Raw genomic sequence first — 17,612 nt, forward strand, 5'->3', positions numbered from 1 at the left:
CTGCACTAGAATTGGGGGTGATTTCCATAGAAGAATTCTAAAGTTACAACATTGCTGAAAAACTATAAAAACACTGACAGACAGATTAAAACACACAGTCATATATATTATATAGAAACATATGAAGTCTGCTCCCATGTTGCATAGAAATACAAACATATTTGTTCATTTATGGGCACTGATTACTTTATCCCAGGTAGAATATTTCAACTAAAATAGATAATCAATAATACACTCCTCTTGTCAAAACTAGTTGATAAGTTACTCTGCTATGTATGCATAATGTGTCTAAGATAGATTTAAAATTAGTGAAAAAGATTTTTGTATGGTTTCTTGAACCCTTCTCAAAACACCAAGCTTAATTTTAAAATAAATCTGAGCAGTATTTCTATATGATCTTTTCCCTTGTGAAATGAACAACACAGTCTGTTGTCAAAATTCTTTCCTTACAATGATTCACGAGCACCGTATACTCACAAAACTGCTGGACAGCAAGGCACTATCCAGACACTGTGACAAATCAAATGAAACACAAGGAAGACAGTGATCCTATTCTGCAGGGCTTATAATCTGTTCCAACACCGGGTTTTTATTTGATTTGTTTGATTGGTTAGAAAAATAAAATCACTCAAGTACATTCTTCTTTGAGCATTATGTAAATCATGACTCTCTTTTTAGTGTCATGAGCAGGAAAGACTTGAATATGAATTGATTAGAACAACTAGGCACAATCATCACTGGAGCCTGTGTAATAAATAAGTACATGAGATCTAAAATAAACCTACACAGATCTCTGCAAGGAAAATGAAGAGGTGAGTTCCCCAATGAGAAAACAAACAATCAAGAAATCAAAAAAGGAAAACTTTTTCATTAATGATTCCAGGCAGTAGTGGAGCATGGTGGTGAAGATCACAAATGCTGGGGACAAACATGAGGGTCTGAAATCCCACAGCACTGGGTAGCTGTGACACTGATATTTCAGTGAAATTTTCTGCACCTCAGTCTCCTATCCATAGACTGGGGACAACCACAGCACCCATCTCCTAGAACGATCTTAAGAATTAAGTTTTTTTTTATATAAAAGTTTAAATAAAATACCTCAGATTTTAAATATTACCCCAAAAGCTCAAGGAACAAAGAAAACAGTGATAAATTGGAGTTCATCAAATGTTAAAAATTTGCTTCAAAGGACACCATCCAGAAGGTGAAAAAACAACAGAGAGGAGAAAATTTTTTCAAATTATTTATCTGATTAAGTATTTGTATCTTCAAATAAAAGAAAAAACTCCTACAACTCAACAAGAAAAAGAGAACTCAATTAAAATGTGTATAAAGTATCTGAAAATGTATTTTTCAAAGAAAATATACAAATGGCCAATAAGCACAATCAAACGATGTTCAATATCATTAGCTGTAAAAGAAATCAAGTCAAAACCACTAGGAGAAACCGCTTCACACTTACTACAATAGGTTATAATAAAAAAAAGGTGTAACAAGCACTAATGAAGACACAGAGGAAGCGGAGCACGCAGCCCTTGCTGGTGAGGATGTAACACAGCGTGGCCACTTTAGAAAACAGCCTGGCAGGTCCTCAGAGAGTTGAACATTTGGTTTATGAATGACCCAGCATTTCTGCTCTCTGGTCACACAAGTAAGAGAACTGAAAACAAATGTCCACATAAAAATTCCTACAGGAGTATTCACGGCGCCATTACTCTTCACAAACAAAAAGCAGAAACAACACAAACGACTATCACCTGATGAATGGGTAAACAGTAGGGCCCAGATATACAGTAGAATATAATTCAGCAATAGCAAAGCATAGAGTACTGACCCAGGCCACAACCTGGAAAAACATTGAAAAAGTTACTCAGTGTGAAAGAAGTCAGTCACAATAGACAGTTCCATTTACATGAAATAACTTGTTTTACATGAAATGTCCAGCACAGGCAAATCCATAGAGAGAGAACAATGGCTGCCTGGGCCTGGGGGAGGATGAGGAAGATGGGAATGACTGCTTGTGCATACAGGGCTTCCTGTTGGGGGATGAAAATATTCTAAGATTGACTGGGATGCACATTTCTGGGCTTTGAGTAAAAACCGCTGCACATTTTAATGGGTGAATTGTATTAAAACTGTTAAGGACAAAAGCACCTAGGGCCAGAACCTTCAAATAGTAAATGCAAATTGCTAACTTTTATTACAGGAAGAAGAAACTGCCCTCAGCATGAAAGCAGGAGATCGGCAAATATGGGTTAACAGAATTGGACAAGAGCATTTCACTTGAAAGAGTTGCTGAGTGTACACGAAATATTCAGAAATAGGAAAATCAGCTTGACATCACGAAGAAGCATTCTGCTTCAAATGCAGATCAAGGATTCGGCAAGCCCAGCTGCTAGAAATAACCAGAGAAGAAACCTGGTTCTTACAACAAACACCAGAGCCAACAAGGAAATGGTGGTGAGGAAAGCAGGCAGCCAAAAATCTGGAACAGTTTGCTACAAATAATTTCTCCACTGAAAATTCAAAAATAAAATGAAAGTGATGCAATGCTGAGCTGGCCTCACGTTAAAGGGCTTCCTCTGCTGCTCGACAGTTCTGTAACCCCGAATGAGAGACTCAGGAGAATCAGCATGGCTCCTGGCAGTCCCCAAGTGACTGCCCACCAGCACGTTTACCACCATCACATCTGCCAGGGTTGTATTGCAGAGAAGAGACCAACTTCTAAAAGGCACAGGAAATGTTTACCAGGGAAGAAAAGGCTGCTGTCAGTCCTGGGACAGAGGCAGTGTGAGCAGAGGCCAGAAGGCTGCAGGTGAACTGGAGCAGACCTGGGGCAGGAAGGGACCACGGAAGAGCAGATCTCAATTTTCTACTCTCTCTCCCTCGGGTAGGAGAGATAAAGCCTGCATCCTTCTCACCTGGAACTGTGGGTTCTGGCTGGCAGAAGTCTTACGTACAGGGAATGAATACTCAAGACTCTGTGGAAAAAGTCACGAAAGAGAGAGGGCGTAGGGACCCAACTCCACGAGCCTCTCAAATGATCCCATATTTATTGTGTATAATCAAAGGAAAACGTCATTAACAGTTGTGTGATAGTAAGCAGGAACTTGGGGAAAGAAGGTTGAGACAGAGATTGTAGAATCCACCATGAGTACAAAGGCTTAGTGTATCTTTAGGTAAGTCATGGGGTGAGGGGAATAAGATACATTCTTTAGACATGTGAATTACAAAGCAGACCACCAGACCAGCTAGGTCCTTGCTTGGGGGATAATAGAGTATCTAACTGCACACAAGCCCAGCCTTTATAGCTGTGGGCCTGGGTCATTGCTTTGCGATGAGCAGAGTGCTATCTAAAACATCATCTACGCAAGCAAAGCATTATCTCTGCTTTTTAAGGCAAGGAGACAGGAGTGAGGATGCACAGGCACTTGCTTGCAAAGCAGTTACTAAGCATACGTTTTCTTCTTAAATTTGACAGGCGGCTGGGGTCTGTTACAATTTGTTAACCCAATCATGGGCTCCCACATGGAACCATTATGGAGGACACCCTAAGGTGACAAATCCTGGCTCTAGGTCTTTTCCTGCCAGCTTCAGCCACTCTAGCAGAGTCTAGGCACATTCCTGAATAATGATCATACAGAACCACCCACACTGTTAACTCCTGGTGCTTGAAACTTAATTTTAGCTCTACACAACTTAACGTAGAAAAGTTTCAGAAATAAAAGATATTATATTTACTTTATATCTCATCATAGGACTGATTTTTCTGATTGCTCTAAGCTGCTTCTTCTTGGTAAAGCACCTAATTCTGCAGGTGAATTCAGTACTTTCTTTGGGCATAACTAGCCAGTTTGGGCTCGCTAACTTCTATTGGTCAAATACCGATACACTTAATTGATTTCATTGTTCATCAATTTCAGCTGGGAGCAGAGGGAGTGTCACTCTGTTCCTCAGCCCAACCTCAACTCTTTATCATCAGCAACTCAGGACTCCGGAAACCAAAAAAAGCTTTTGTTTCCCTTCTACAGTTTCAACAGACCCAACAGGATACATAAGCCTGGAGAAAGAATTCAACACAAATGTTAAAACAAAAATCAATAAACCTGAAGCAACTCCATCTCCGAATCATGATACACAATGACATGAGATTAAGTGTGTCAGGCCCAAAGCATGGGTGAGCCTGACCACCTGATTTCTATTCTTCAAAGGAAGGAAAGTTTTCCTATTTTTTATTATCACTCTGTCATTGTTTCTGATTAAGCCAAAAACTAGTGTATGAAATAATTAAGCATTGAAATAACAGATTTTTGTTGTATCAATTACAGAAGGCATTCAGAGGTGTTAGGAAAAACCACCTCTGTAAAAAATGCAAAATTTCTTCCACTGTGAAGAACACGTATACAAAATGCAACAGAGAATTCAAGCTCTTGTGGAGAGGAGCAAAAGCCACAGAATCAAAGCAAAGTCATTACTATGAGTCAACTCAAAATTCACTGGACAATCATGTTCAATGCATTCAATGAAATTTAAAGGCATACTGCAAACCATACACTTAATGATCTGCAGGCTAGAGGAAGAATTTCTCTCTTTAACAGACAAGAGTAATCAATAGGGTGCCCCACCAAACAAGGACCAAAGAACAATCAGGTTTTTAACAGTTATGATAAATCAGCATTTTCTAAAGATCAAAATCCAGAAATTTTAAACATTCATTCACACCACAATGAAACAAGCACTTAAAAAAAAAAAAAAGAAAATAAGCACATAGAACATGTACATAGATCAATGAGAATTTCTTGAGACGCTGGAAGAAACAGGCTATAGTCTTTTACTTGAGAAATAAAACTACTTTTAAAGATAAATGCTAAAACACATTTCATCATTCATGTTGCCTTGAAAAATCTGAGGCACTTGTATCTGATTAGAAAAGCAATTCTGAGTAATAGTGTGTTACAATTCAGAGCCAGTTTGCTTTAGAAGAAAAGAGAAAAGAAAAGCTACTGTTTCTCATATACTGCACAAAGTGTGAAGTGTCTCCCTGCCTCTTTCTCCTCCCGTTTTCTAAGCTCATGCTTCCCAACCCTTCTGAAACAAGTATGAGAACCTCTTATTCCCGCCAATATGCCAAATGACAAAAGAAAATCAATTTATTTGTGTAAGTATATGCTTAAACCTTGAACTGGAAGAGAAAGATATCAGAAGTCTATATGGAACTTATTTCTACATTCCTGAAATCACACACACAAACGTTCACACAGACACAGACACAGACACATACCCCCTGGATTACTGGGAAATTCACAAACTTAGGATTTCCATCTTCTAGAAGATAACTTTGTAGTTAGTTTAAAATACAAAACTGTCAGCTTTGGAAAGCCTTGATCACCTGCTAAACCATCCAAATATCAAAGAGACCCAATTAGCCTTCTCGGTAGAATGTAATTTCCCATGATGGCAAAACATACCCTAAAAAGTCCTGGATCTAAGTCTCGTGTTTATCACTAGCTATGATCGTTTTTAAGCACATTAACAGATTCAGAAACGTATGTCTCAACAGCATTTATTCTTATCGAAATAGTATACGTGTTCATTTGCCTATACAGAGACCAGGTCCCATCATGGAGTTTAAGAGCTATTTTGTGTATTGCAATATTTATTTTTAAGTGCAGAAAAGGAGGGTGGGTATTACTCAGTTGTAGAGCACCTGCATAGCATGCACAATGTCCTGGCTTCAGTCCCCAGTACCTCAAAAAAGAATAAATAAAATAAGGGCATATTTAAAAATGAGTAAAGTTATAAAAAAATGCAGACTAAAAACCACTGCAATCTAGGAGACACAATTACAATAAAAAAAAAACAAGAGTTTCTGTCAATTATTGGCTATTTGCCAATCGCAGAGACAACCAGAAATCACACCTGATAACCATCACGTGTGATTCTCAGCAACCCTACTAAGTAGACACGGATGAGAAACCAGGCTCTGCAGATGAGGAGACGGAGCTCAGAGGAGCCGGGGATGCTGACCGTCCTGCTTCCCGTGACACCACATCAGCCCAGGGCAAGCGCTGACGGAGCTGCAATGAGGGGACACCCAGCTGCATGGAACCTTGGGGCACTGGGGAGTCCCAGAAAACACTAAAAACTGTTCAGTGAAAAACCAGCTCAAATATAATACACTGTGCCACATTCTTTAAACAGGGAACATGAGTGAGAACTTTTTGATGCCTCCGTGTCCTTTCTGCCATCGTCAGTTACTTGCCTTCACAGCGTGGCCAGTGATGAACTGGACCCCATATGAAGCGCACTCAGATGGCAGAGCATTTGAAGCTGGTTTATGAAGTTTGTAAGACTCTGTCTGTGCCTCACACAGGCGGTCATCCATCACTTCTCACCGGTGTGGACGTACCACCTGAAATCACTCCTTTCTGCTTTTTAAAATCCCTTCATCTACTCCAGACTTTTCAACAGCAAAGAAGCAGCTAAACCACAGACAGTGGACAGCTTTTCACCAAATTTCTTGAACAGCCCATCGGACTACCTGGAAGCCCTTTACTTTTATTAAACCCACTTCCAGGTACTTCATCATTTTCGGATTGGTGGACTTGGCCTCTGACTGAGCTACTCAGAGAGCTCCCAGCCTCACATCCGTGAGAGGACCCTGCTGTTGGGAGAAATCAGTGAGAAAGGCGTACATCCCCCAGTCATGTCTGCATGACTAGAAGTGCCACAACGTGCTAAAAATTTATACCATCATAACCCCTGGGCTCCCATGGACTGGTTTCACATTAACCAAACTCATGAGACACTGATGCAAGAAAACCAGAAATTTAACTTATTAATGTAACAGAAGATGTGAAACTATGAACCAGACTGCAATATCAGAGTTCAACCATGAGTATATGTTCTCCTCCACGGCCCAAACACGGGCAGGCAGTCACATGGCAAGTGTGGACAGAAGCAGAGCAGGAAGGATTTCTAGATGAATTCAATGGACTAAATTTCTGTTATACCAACAGATCTGCTGCCTGGAAAACAATTAATTCTAATCACGGTGCACTCTTCGTGGACAGTTGCCGAGACACGACTGTGAGCACCTGTGTAACTCTCCTTTCCCTGTCCTTTCTGGGCTAGTTGATGCACAGACGTACAGAAATCGAGGGATGCAGATACATCTAAACACCCAAAGCCCATTCTGGGAGCCACAATACCATACAGCCAGGGTTAAAATACTTGCTCTGCCACTTACTAGTTCTGTGACCTTGGTCAACTTACCCTCTGTGTGCCTCAATTTCCACACTGTAAAACTGGGATAACAATCAAACCTTCCTTACTCGCTTGTTGAGAAGATTGAAGGATTCATTTCTGTAAAACGCTCAGAAAAGAATGTAGCACATTTTGGGTGCTCAACAAATGTCAAATTAATATTACAGTGGTTTACAAGTCTCCTTCCTAATCATCTTCTGTGTTTCCTGGCTAGACTAATACCCAAAGGATATTCTTATTTCTCCTTTTATAAACTCATGGGATGCACCCTTCTGTTCCATCCCACCACCTGTTTAAACTGATGGAAGGGATACCTCCTCCCCAATCCTCTGGGCCATGCAGAGTGCTACTCCCTTCACAGCCCTGACGCCTGGCCCACAGCTAGCCCTCCTCACATTAACAGATTGAGTTGTGATTCCAGGGAGACAAGCAGGGCATGTGAAACCCTTCCTTTCCCTCCAGTGTTGACTACCCTAGGGAAGCACCCTGGATGCTCAGCTGCATTGCAGAACAGCCCTGTGCATGATGGGGCACATTCTCTCAAGGGAAGGCTTGCTGTGGCCCAGAGATACCTGGGACAGGGTGAGTCTCTACTTCTGGGACACAGTATCATGGCACTCATTTATCCACAGCCCTGAAGTTCATGGAGAACGTGGCTTCATCAGTAACAAAGAAGACATTTATCACCTGCCTACTCTTGTGTCATCTCTCAGTTGGCTGCTGGAGACAACATGTGTATAAGTATTGGTTCCCCTTAGGCCCCAACATATATGAAGTAACAAAAATTTCTGTGGCTTAACGTTGGTCCAGGGCGACTGTGTAACAGTTCTGACTCTGCTGATGCTAAATTATGGGTGTAGGAATTATGGAACCTCCTCAAAAATCTTTCATCATAAAATCAGCTTTTCTTATTTTCTTGTTTCTTTGTAATTACCAAAGACTATAAAATGATGGCTGCACACAAAACAGCAGCTAAAGTTTATGAGCTCTCTTGACATACCCACTGTGGTAAACATGTTACATAATTACTAATTCTCACAATTCTACAAAGCAGATATGAGTGTCCCCTTCTCACAGACGAGGGGAAAACTCAGAACGAGCTGACTCAGGATCACGTGGTTCAGTGTCAGCACGTGCAGGCAAACCCAAGTCAAGAAACTACACCCCATCATATATGTACCAAATCAACTCCCACCAATTAACACACAGCGGCGGGGTCAATACTCAGGGAACTCAACACACTTTTCAGCTTTATGGTGCTCCAGAGGCAGCTTCTAGCTGTTTTAAAATATCCCGGCTCACTGGTTTCTAACACTAGAAGAAAAGCCCGATTTTGCCATTGTTTGCACAGCAAGTCTGAAATGTTCACAGCGAGATAAAAGAATAAAACTATGATATAAGCAGAAAAAATTTTCCAGGTAGAAAGACATAATGGACGTTGTGCTATTCTGAAGCATTAAGCAAAGGAATCAAAATAAAATCACATTGTTTAAGCCTTATTTTACAAACAGAAAAATTAAGACTGTAAAAAGTTGCAACAGCGCCACCTATGGCTAAAAAGATCTTCCAGGTTGCCGGGAAACATGCAACACAAAAATTGACTGTAAGATGAGAAACGAGAATCAGATAACTAGAAGCTTATGTAGCATATACTGCACTTTGCTTCGGGGGGATGGAGGGGTATTCAGTATTTAATCTGATATTGCTAATACTCCTAAATATAAACAAAAGACATAGGCTCATGGAAGCTCATCTTAGAAGAGGAAAGAATCCAGTCCAGCCACTTCATTTTACACCAGGGGAGACTGAGACCTGAGATCTGTCCTCCTGGCAATCAGCAGCATAGCTCTCCTAGGTCTCATGTCTTGCACTGTAGTAAAAACCAACAGAACTGTACTACGCCTATATTCATAAAAGTCACGTCTGTATTTTTCCAACAGTAGGTAATCTAAGTATCTTGCAAAATACTTCTCAAAGAGCCAGGAAATCATAGAAGGGTATTGAAATACAAAAACATTTATTTACATATTAAAACAGCATGAGCTTTATTCTCTCTATTAAAAAAGTGACATGTCAAATCAAAATTTTGAAATTTTAAAACCTGAAAAGAGTGCAGAAAAAAATCAAAATTTTCTTTAGTCACAAAAGAGAGGAGCTTATTCCCTGATAATAATCAATGTGGATTTTTCTAAACTTAATGGTTCTGGTCAGAATCCCGAGAAATTAAATGTCTGATGGATGGTTACACGGCAACATGAATTCTGAGCTGTAACAATACACATTCTGTGTAAATAATCTTCAAGGTCGTCTGCTTAAGGCAATTTAAGTAGTCCCTGTCTCACTAGAATGACACAGATTTCATTAAAGCTTCATACTGCACTTAAAAAAAAACAATCCTAGTTACTTTAAGCCATAATAATGTATATCATATATATACATATTGAATATGCATCAGAAATAAGCTACCCTTTTTAGTATTCAGAGTTGATACTTCTAAACTATCAGTCACTGTGACAGCACATTTTTATTAAGCACCTCTACGGTGCTTTGCATACAAGGCGTCCAGCTCTCACAGTCAGACAAGGTAAACCATATTACTCAAATTTCACAAATGACGAAATATACTTAAGCCATGTAAACAACTAAGATATTCATCATCAGGAAAGAAAAGAGTAAGGATTTTACTTACAATACTCACTGACAAAGTTTTCTTTCATACTAAGACTACATAAAACAAATTCAGTGTTTGGAAATTTTTCAGTAAATAAGCACCACTAGAAAAAACAAGTAACATCATTAGCAACAGTTGGACTTTCAAAGACCACTTCTCTCTTGCACAATAATTATTTTAAATGTTTTGTTTTTAGTTCTCACAAAGCACTAAATTAAAAAAATATTACCTTTAAAGTCATTACCTGAGAATAAAACATTTGTGAAAATGTACAATTTTAATTTATGCCACTCTGCCTCTCATTCTCACTGGTGTCTCTCCTTTGAAGACCTCATCAGGCTGAGATAGCTAAAATCGGTCATTTATGGGCTCACAGGAGTTCGGGAAAACACTCAACGGGAAGCTGATTAGAGGAGCAATTGAGAATTCATCCTGTGCAGCCTGGATTCCAGCATCGAGCTAGCCACCGCCAGCTGCGTGTGATTTGGGGCAAGCTGACCCATCTCTCAATCCCTCAGCTACAAAAAAGGAGACACTGATACCTACAATCAAACACTTGATATGAAGTAAAACATGAGCAAAGCATTTTAGCCTCAGTTAGGCGTCCAATCACAGCGAGTTTGGTCATTATGATGATGAGGATGGCTGTTAACAAATTAAGCACGACCAAACAGGAGAAATCACCTTAAAGGAGAAACATTCTAAGTCCATGAGCATTTTTTTTGGATGGACTGCAGAATATTCTATAGATTTTTTTTAATAAACCAAATTTTGTCCATTAATTGTAGATTTACAGGTTCATGGACAAGTCTCCAGAAAAATAATTAGAGGCCTCTAACCTCTGAAAATTAAGATGTAAATTTTAAAAAAAATCAGGGAAGAGATTATACCTCATTTGGGAGAGTATGTACTTAGCATGCATGAGGCCCTCAGTTCAGTCCCCAGTAACTCCATCTAAAAACTTTGTTTTTTAAGAAATAAAGAATTAAAGCAAAAGGATGGAGGAATACGGAAATTTTTAGAGACTCATCTCAGATTTAAGATGGGGAAGAAACCATCCAATTCTCAGAAGAAATCTTGAGGACTATGTAAACTGGATCTGAGATGTCTAGTCTTTTAACATTATTCATGAAATCATATTACCAAGTCTTAAAACTACCTGATAACCCACAGTGGTGATACTGATCATAACAGCTACCATCACGTATCGAGCTCCGGCTAGGACTGCTCTGTTCTGACATCTCTGCCCCTAAGGCCTCACCAGGCGGAGAGCACTAAATTCGGTCATTTATGAGCATCTCGTGTAAGTCCTCCATTTGTGCTTCTCACACTCCCCTCACCAGCTCCTCTGAGGGAAGCACTGTTATCATCTTCCCCACCCGCAGATAAGGCCACTGAGGCACAGACACTAAACCCGTTCCAGGCCACATTGGAATTAAAGGACGTCTGTATTTCTGCTGTTTTGCTTTTGACAAAGGAATCTGAGATATCAATTCAAAGCAGACTGTTAAATAATCAAGTCTGTCAGGTCTTCACCTCAAAGAGCAGATACTATAAATTCCTGTTGTAGGATGAGGCTGCCGCCACAAACTGACTCAGCTTGAAATTAATATCCAAGATGAAGCAGCGGATACACGTAAATATTCACGATTGTCAAGTCTGCCCACGGGTCTGGGCCCTTCACTGCCTGAAAGGGGGTGAAATCCCCACCCGTGTCTGGGAGGGAAGCGCGGCTCTTCCCGGGCTCACCCAGGCTTCATAGGCTATTTACCCCCACAGACTAGCCTCAACGGTTAAAAGCTCTCAAGATTTTTACACCAGGCAAAACTGAAAGACATTTCTGCAGGTGGAGCAATTTCTCAGGCTTAAATTTATTTGCCTACACTCAGCCAGAGGGAGAAAAGAAACAGGACTCTACAAAGTCTCTGACCCTCACCACTCACAGGAGTAGAATGACCACAGCAGAAGATGGCCCTTCACATTGCAGGATGTGAACAAAATAAAGATGCCCCAACAACAGGCACTCCCAGACACAGCGCTCAGCAGTCTTCTGCACAATCACGGTTGTGCAGCCCTCAACACCTTCTATTTCCAGAACACTTCATCAGCCCAAAAGAATCCCCCTATCACTAGCATTCACCCCGTAATCCCCCTCCACCCAGCCCCTTCCAACCATCACCTGCTCTCTGCCTCTGCATGTGCCTTTTCTGGGCTTTTCAGATCACTGAAATCAACAATATGTGGCCGTTTGTGTCTGCTTCCTTTCAATTAACATGCTGTTAGCAAGGCTTGTATATTTTGAAGTGGCATCAGCATCTCTTTATTTATTTATTTTTTTTGGAAACGTTAAAGATTATTAGAAGGTGGTAAGTACTATCAAAAAGAGTAGAATGGAGCATAAGTGATTGGGTTTCAAAGGGAAAAGTGTGGGTTGAACAGTCAGGGTGGACTTCCCAAAACAGGTGGCATTTTTCATTTTCCTCTTTTTTTTTTCTTTTTTATTCACTCTTACGTGTGAATAATGTTCCACTACATGGAGATACTACATTCTGTTCATCCATTCAGCAGCTATGTATGGACGAGGTCCAGAAGAATGAGTGTAAGGGATGACTAGCATGGATGGCATTTAAGCAAAGGGCAAAATGTGCTTTCAAAAAAAAGCCAACAAACAGAGGCACAAGGAAATTCAGTGCGTTTCTGAGCAAAGTGCTTGCTTGCTTCGGCAGGACTACCGTGCAGGGCTGGGGCGGATATTGGCAGGAATCACGGTGAGGGAGTCACCTGAGAAGACACCCCACTGCAAGCAGCTCAGCCAATCCTCCTCCCTCATCCTGTATTGTTAGAGCAATGTTTCTAGGTTACTCTTATTTCAATTAATAGCATTTAACTGCACGTCTGATCATCACCATCAGACCACATTACCTCCAAGTCACAGAAAATCATTCACTGACCGGAGCAGCACCAGGACATAATGGTGATGGATTAGGGAGTCCTGCAGCATTCCAGCCTGCAGGCACAAACCCCACATGTGCCCTGGTGATGTCCAGAAAATAAAATGCATGGAAATATTTCACTGCTGGAACACGACATCTGCCCTCAAATTGCCCGAAAATCATCCTGGCAAAGCACTACTCAACCTTCTCAGTACAAAAAAAAAAAAAAGGTAAGAAGGCAAATTTAGGCTCTTCCATTGAAAACCAGCAACCATCACTGCCAGTATCTGAGCTGGAATGCTCCTGACTTTGAAAACCACTGCGCAGTTACTTTTCAAACGTGAAACTTATATATATATATACCACGTAGATGATATTGCAGTAGGATTTTTCTTTTCAAAATTTCCAGTTGCAACATTAGCACAAGAAAGTTTATGTTTAGGCTTTAAAAAAAATCAATTATCCTCCATTTTCTTAATTTTGAACTTATTATTATTTTATAAATGGAGCTATGGTGCGTATTTAAAACCTTTTGATTTCTGAAAACAAGACCTTTATGACCTCACTATTTCAGAGCAAACTTTAACGATTCTTTGAGAGGTGGGGCCTGGGGTGCTCACTAACAGCTCTTTAAATACTGACAAGGATGTGCTATTAAGTAATGCAAAGGCTCTAACTCCACATTAGCTCAGAAAGCAAAGAAACTACACCAAAGACTTCCTTAAATATTTTATATATTCCTATTCTTTTGAATATTAAAGCTCTTAAAACATATGATTTTTTTTGAAAAAGACAACAGCTGTAATAATTTTCCTCTCACCAAGAAAGCAATCTTTATCAGGAATAAAAACCCCTATGGTAATCGAATTGACAGGACGTTTCTAACTAAGTGAACATCCAGATCTGAACACAAACCTAAATCCTATCAGATCTCACTCGAAGGAGCTCAACAAAGGCCTGGGCAACCCTGGAGATTAGCTCTTTTCTTCCAAATGTTGGCTGAGCTAAGATCATCACACTAGGCAGGGAAGGAGAGAAGAGGAATGTCCACCTGGCAGCCTCCATCAGTTTTCTTCCAGCAACAAGGTGCCTCTAGGGCAGCCCCGCTAACAAGTCCCCCATAAGGAAAGCCGGCATCCACACTGCCCCTGCCGTCCCCAAGTAGCCCCGAAGCCCATATCCCAGCCTGTGAATGGTCTTCAAATGATCCCCCAGTTGGTGGCACCCTCCACCTCTTTCCCGCTACACACACACACAAAGCCATGACAGCCTTCCCAAAGCACAAATTTGATTACATCAACCCCACTTCAAACAGTTCAGAGGCTCCCTGGTAGAGTTCTAGCCCCACCCCAGACCCTGCTCGCCCAGCCTCATCTCAGTACATAGGTCCCCAGTGACCTCAGGAGCCCCCTGACCTGCTCCTACTTCCCACTTGCCTCCAGGTTCATTTTGACTGTTTCCCAAGGAAGCCTTCCCTCCCTCCAACCTCCACAATTTGTTCCTCTCTTCCTAGAACATTCTAGGCTAAGTCAACTTCTGACAATGCTAAGCTCTCAAGAAGCAAATACATTTTGCTTATTTATGTGGCTACACTCTCTCTCCCCTAGACTCACTGAAGTGCACGTGTTATGAATAAATGAATGACGGGTTGGATCTCAAAGGGACAGACATACCTGCTCTCGCCCGTCCCGACCCTTTTGTCTGTAGTATATCAGAAGCAAAACCAGAAGTACCTTTCCTGAGGGTCACTTCTGTTGACACCCTTCACTGCCTACTGTGTCAGTTCTAGTAAAACTCAACTTCTTCCAAAGCCCTACACCCCGGACTCTCTCCAGTGTCCTACCCAGCAGGGGCTCCCTCCACCCTGGACCGCACAGGGCACTCTCCCCTGGTCCCCACGCCAAAAGCCTCCAGGCCTCTGCCCGGGCTGCACCTGCGACCTGAGCCACATTCTTGACTCCTTCTCTTGGCTGACTCTTACTCTGTCCTCACAACTGAATGTACAGCCCATTTCTTCCAGGAAGTCCTCTCTGATAATGTCCTTTAGGTCTTGACTGGGCTCTATCTATAGCAGCAGTACATGGTGACCAACTGGGTGTTTGCCCGCTCCTTTGAGACCACGAACACTTGGGAACCACGTGGGAAGGAGTGAGAGATTACAAGACAGGTGGGGGAAGCAAAAAGCAGAAATCACAGCCCAAGTCCCAAATTCAAGGATACTTTCTCAGAAAAAAGTATAAACTATTTCACACGTGTGCAATTTGGCTACTATTTTTGTGGCTTGTGGACAGCAAGAACTTGGTGTTCTAGCCCAAAACCCAGGTTACATGCAAAGAAATGTATATATTCTTATCCAAAGGAAACCAGAGCTGCTCAACAACAGTTTTCAGTTAGAACTGAAAGGAAATTTGATAAAGGCAATCTCTCTCTCTCTCTTCTTTCTTTTCTGGAATCATATAATTTTAGAAGTATTTGCGTGACTAACAGACGTCTACAGCCCGGGATTCTGCACTGAAGTGTTTGGGGCTGAGGAAGCCCAGATTACATTCACTCTGTAAATGCAATCACACCAACACACTGATAGGTGCCGTGAGTGGTGGAGCTGATGTTCCAAAGCAGGCAACATTATTCTGTAAGAGAACTCTAAATAGAAAGTAAGAAATGCAATGTCCTGTACTCAATTTCATTTGCTATATGGGCCATTAACTGATAGTATATTTTGACTAATGAAACCCAAAAATAAATTGTCAACGTCGATTTTCTTCATCTGACCGTTTTATGCTAACATCGGATATTAAACTCTCACTCCATATGGAAAGCTCAGGCCTATGCTGCAGCACAGATACATCCCGAGGAAGAAAGCCGACCAAGGGAGAACTGGAGAGTTTCCCTTCAGAAGCTGCAAAGTCTGGTTTTGCACCTGTACACCATTTGTAACCACGTCATCATCAAAGGAGTTAGACGTTACCTCTCTGGGGCGAAAATCACTGCGTGCTTCAGAACCATCAAAGAATGCTGAGCTTTGTGAAACAGTCCAGAGGCGCTTAAATCATACTTTTTCTGAAAGGCTCCAAAACTGACCCACTTCACCATTCCAGGTATAACAGGGAAGTACTGGAAACAGTAGAGAGAACATGCCCTTGAATTCTGACAAGGCCCTGCTTGAATCCTGCTACAGCATTTACTAGTCACTAAATGGACCAATTCTTTAACCCCTCTGAGAAGGCTTCCCAATCCCCAAAAGGGGGCTGTCAGCGCCCACCTGGGAGGCATGGATGTGAATGCAACACGCAAGTAGGGCGGCCGACTGGTACCTGACACGGGGCCTGGCTAGTTTCCCTCCGCTGCCCTTTTCCCCCTTTAAACTTGCACTGTTCCCCCGGTAACGATCAAGCCCCCGGAACAGACTGCCCGTATCTTCTGTGTATCCCTGGATACATGCCTTACCCTTAGGAGGCCAGAAAAACAACTGCCTCCTCCCAAGTCACTAACAATGTTCTTAAGAGTCTGGGTATTTTTAACTCTATTTTTCAGGGAGACTATTCCAGAATTTTGCAAGCACCATTCTCCAGGTTGGCTCCCCTCCCAGTGCCCATCCCTTCTCACCTCAGATCCTCTGTCTGACTGCCTTCTGTTCATGGGAAAGCGAGTCCGGTAAGGTGGGGCTCCCTAGACCTCCCTCCCTCCCTCACAGGTGATTGTGACTAACTTCTCCCCATTCCTCACTGCAACTCTAGCATCTGAGGAGTCTACCCTCCCGTACCCTGCAGACTCTGCACCTTCCCAAGACGCACACGTGGCCACGACCCTCCCTTCAGATTTCTTCCTGGCTGGCCCTGCCCAGCCCCTGGCCCCTTAAGGATAACTGGCATTGCTTTGAAAATGGCAAACGCCACTGACTGACACACCAAAGCTGTATGGTCTGGGCTTTCCTTAAACCAAGACACAGCCCTGCCCCCCCTCAGCCTCAGTCTGCAGCTCTCGAGATGATCTAATTCACATGCAAGGCTGTGAACACCAGCTAAGAATGACGACTCCCAACGTGTATCTCTAGTCCGGCTCCTTCACCTTAGCCCCAGGCTCATCGACCCGAGTGCCTCTTTGAAGTCCTAATTTGGATGACAAATGGCATCTTAAAAATGCCTCATGTCCACCATTTACTCTAGAATTCCATTCCTGGCAGGTATCTCCCAGACTCCCCATTTTAGTAACAGCCCCAGCACCCACCGAGGTGTCTGAGGTCACATTCAATTTCCACTGTTCCCTCCCCCAGGCCCTGCCCTGGAATCAGTCCTGTTATTTCCATCAATAAGCCCATCTCAACTGTAGTTCTGTAGGGACCATGGCCGGAAACACACAAGCTCACAGCATGGTGCACTAACAGTCCTCCGTAGGGTGCTCCCTGGAGGGGGAGGCATCTCCTGCCGCTGGTCACCTCAGAAGGCACTGGATTCTCACACAGGATGTCCAGGAGAAGGGACTCAAGGTTCTCCCATGGTCTGAGCTTTGAAGGGCCCGAGGTCTGGGGGAGCTCCTAATTAGCAGACACACTTGCCAATGAGCAGATGAGGATGGGGGAATCCATGCAAGGCTGTTATCACTTCAACTCATGGGCTCTCAGGAGCCACGGGAAAGGCCTGTGTCCAGTGTACAGCCCAGCCATCACAGATCCCAGCCTGCATTTGCCAACCCGGACAGCCTAGACTCCATCTACTTGCGACACTTACTTCTGTTCTGTTCCC

General features: G+C 42.3%; 1 protein-coding gene; it reads right to left on the minus strand.

Moving 5' to 3' along the window:
* Positions 1 to 17,612, minus strand: part of LOC140691492 (uncharacterized) — a 1,216,370-nt gene that overhangs the window by 1,128,942 nt on the left and 69,816 nt on the right.

The sequence above is a fragment of the Vicugna pacos genome, chromosome 35 (genome assembly GCF_048564905.1).
Source record: "Vicugna pacos chromosome 35, VicPac4, whole genome shotgun sequence".
In the NCBI taxonomy this organism is placed as follows: domain Eukaryota; kingdom Metazoa; phylum Chordata; class Mammalia; order Artiodactyla; family Camelidae; genus Vicugna; species Vicugna pacos.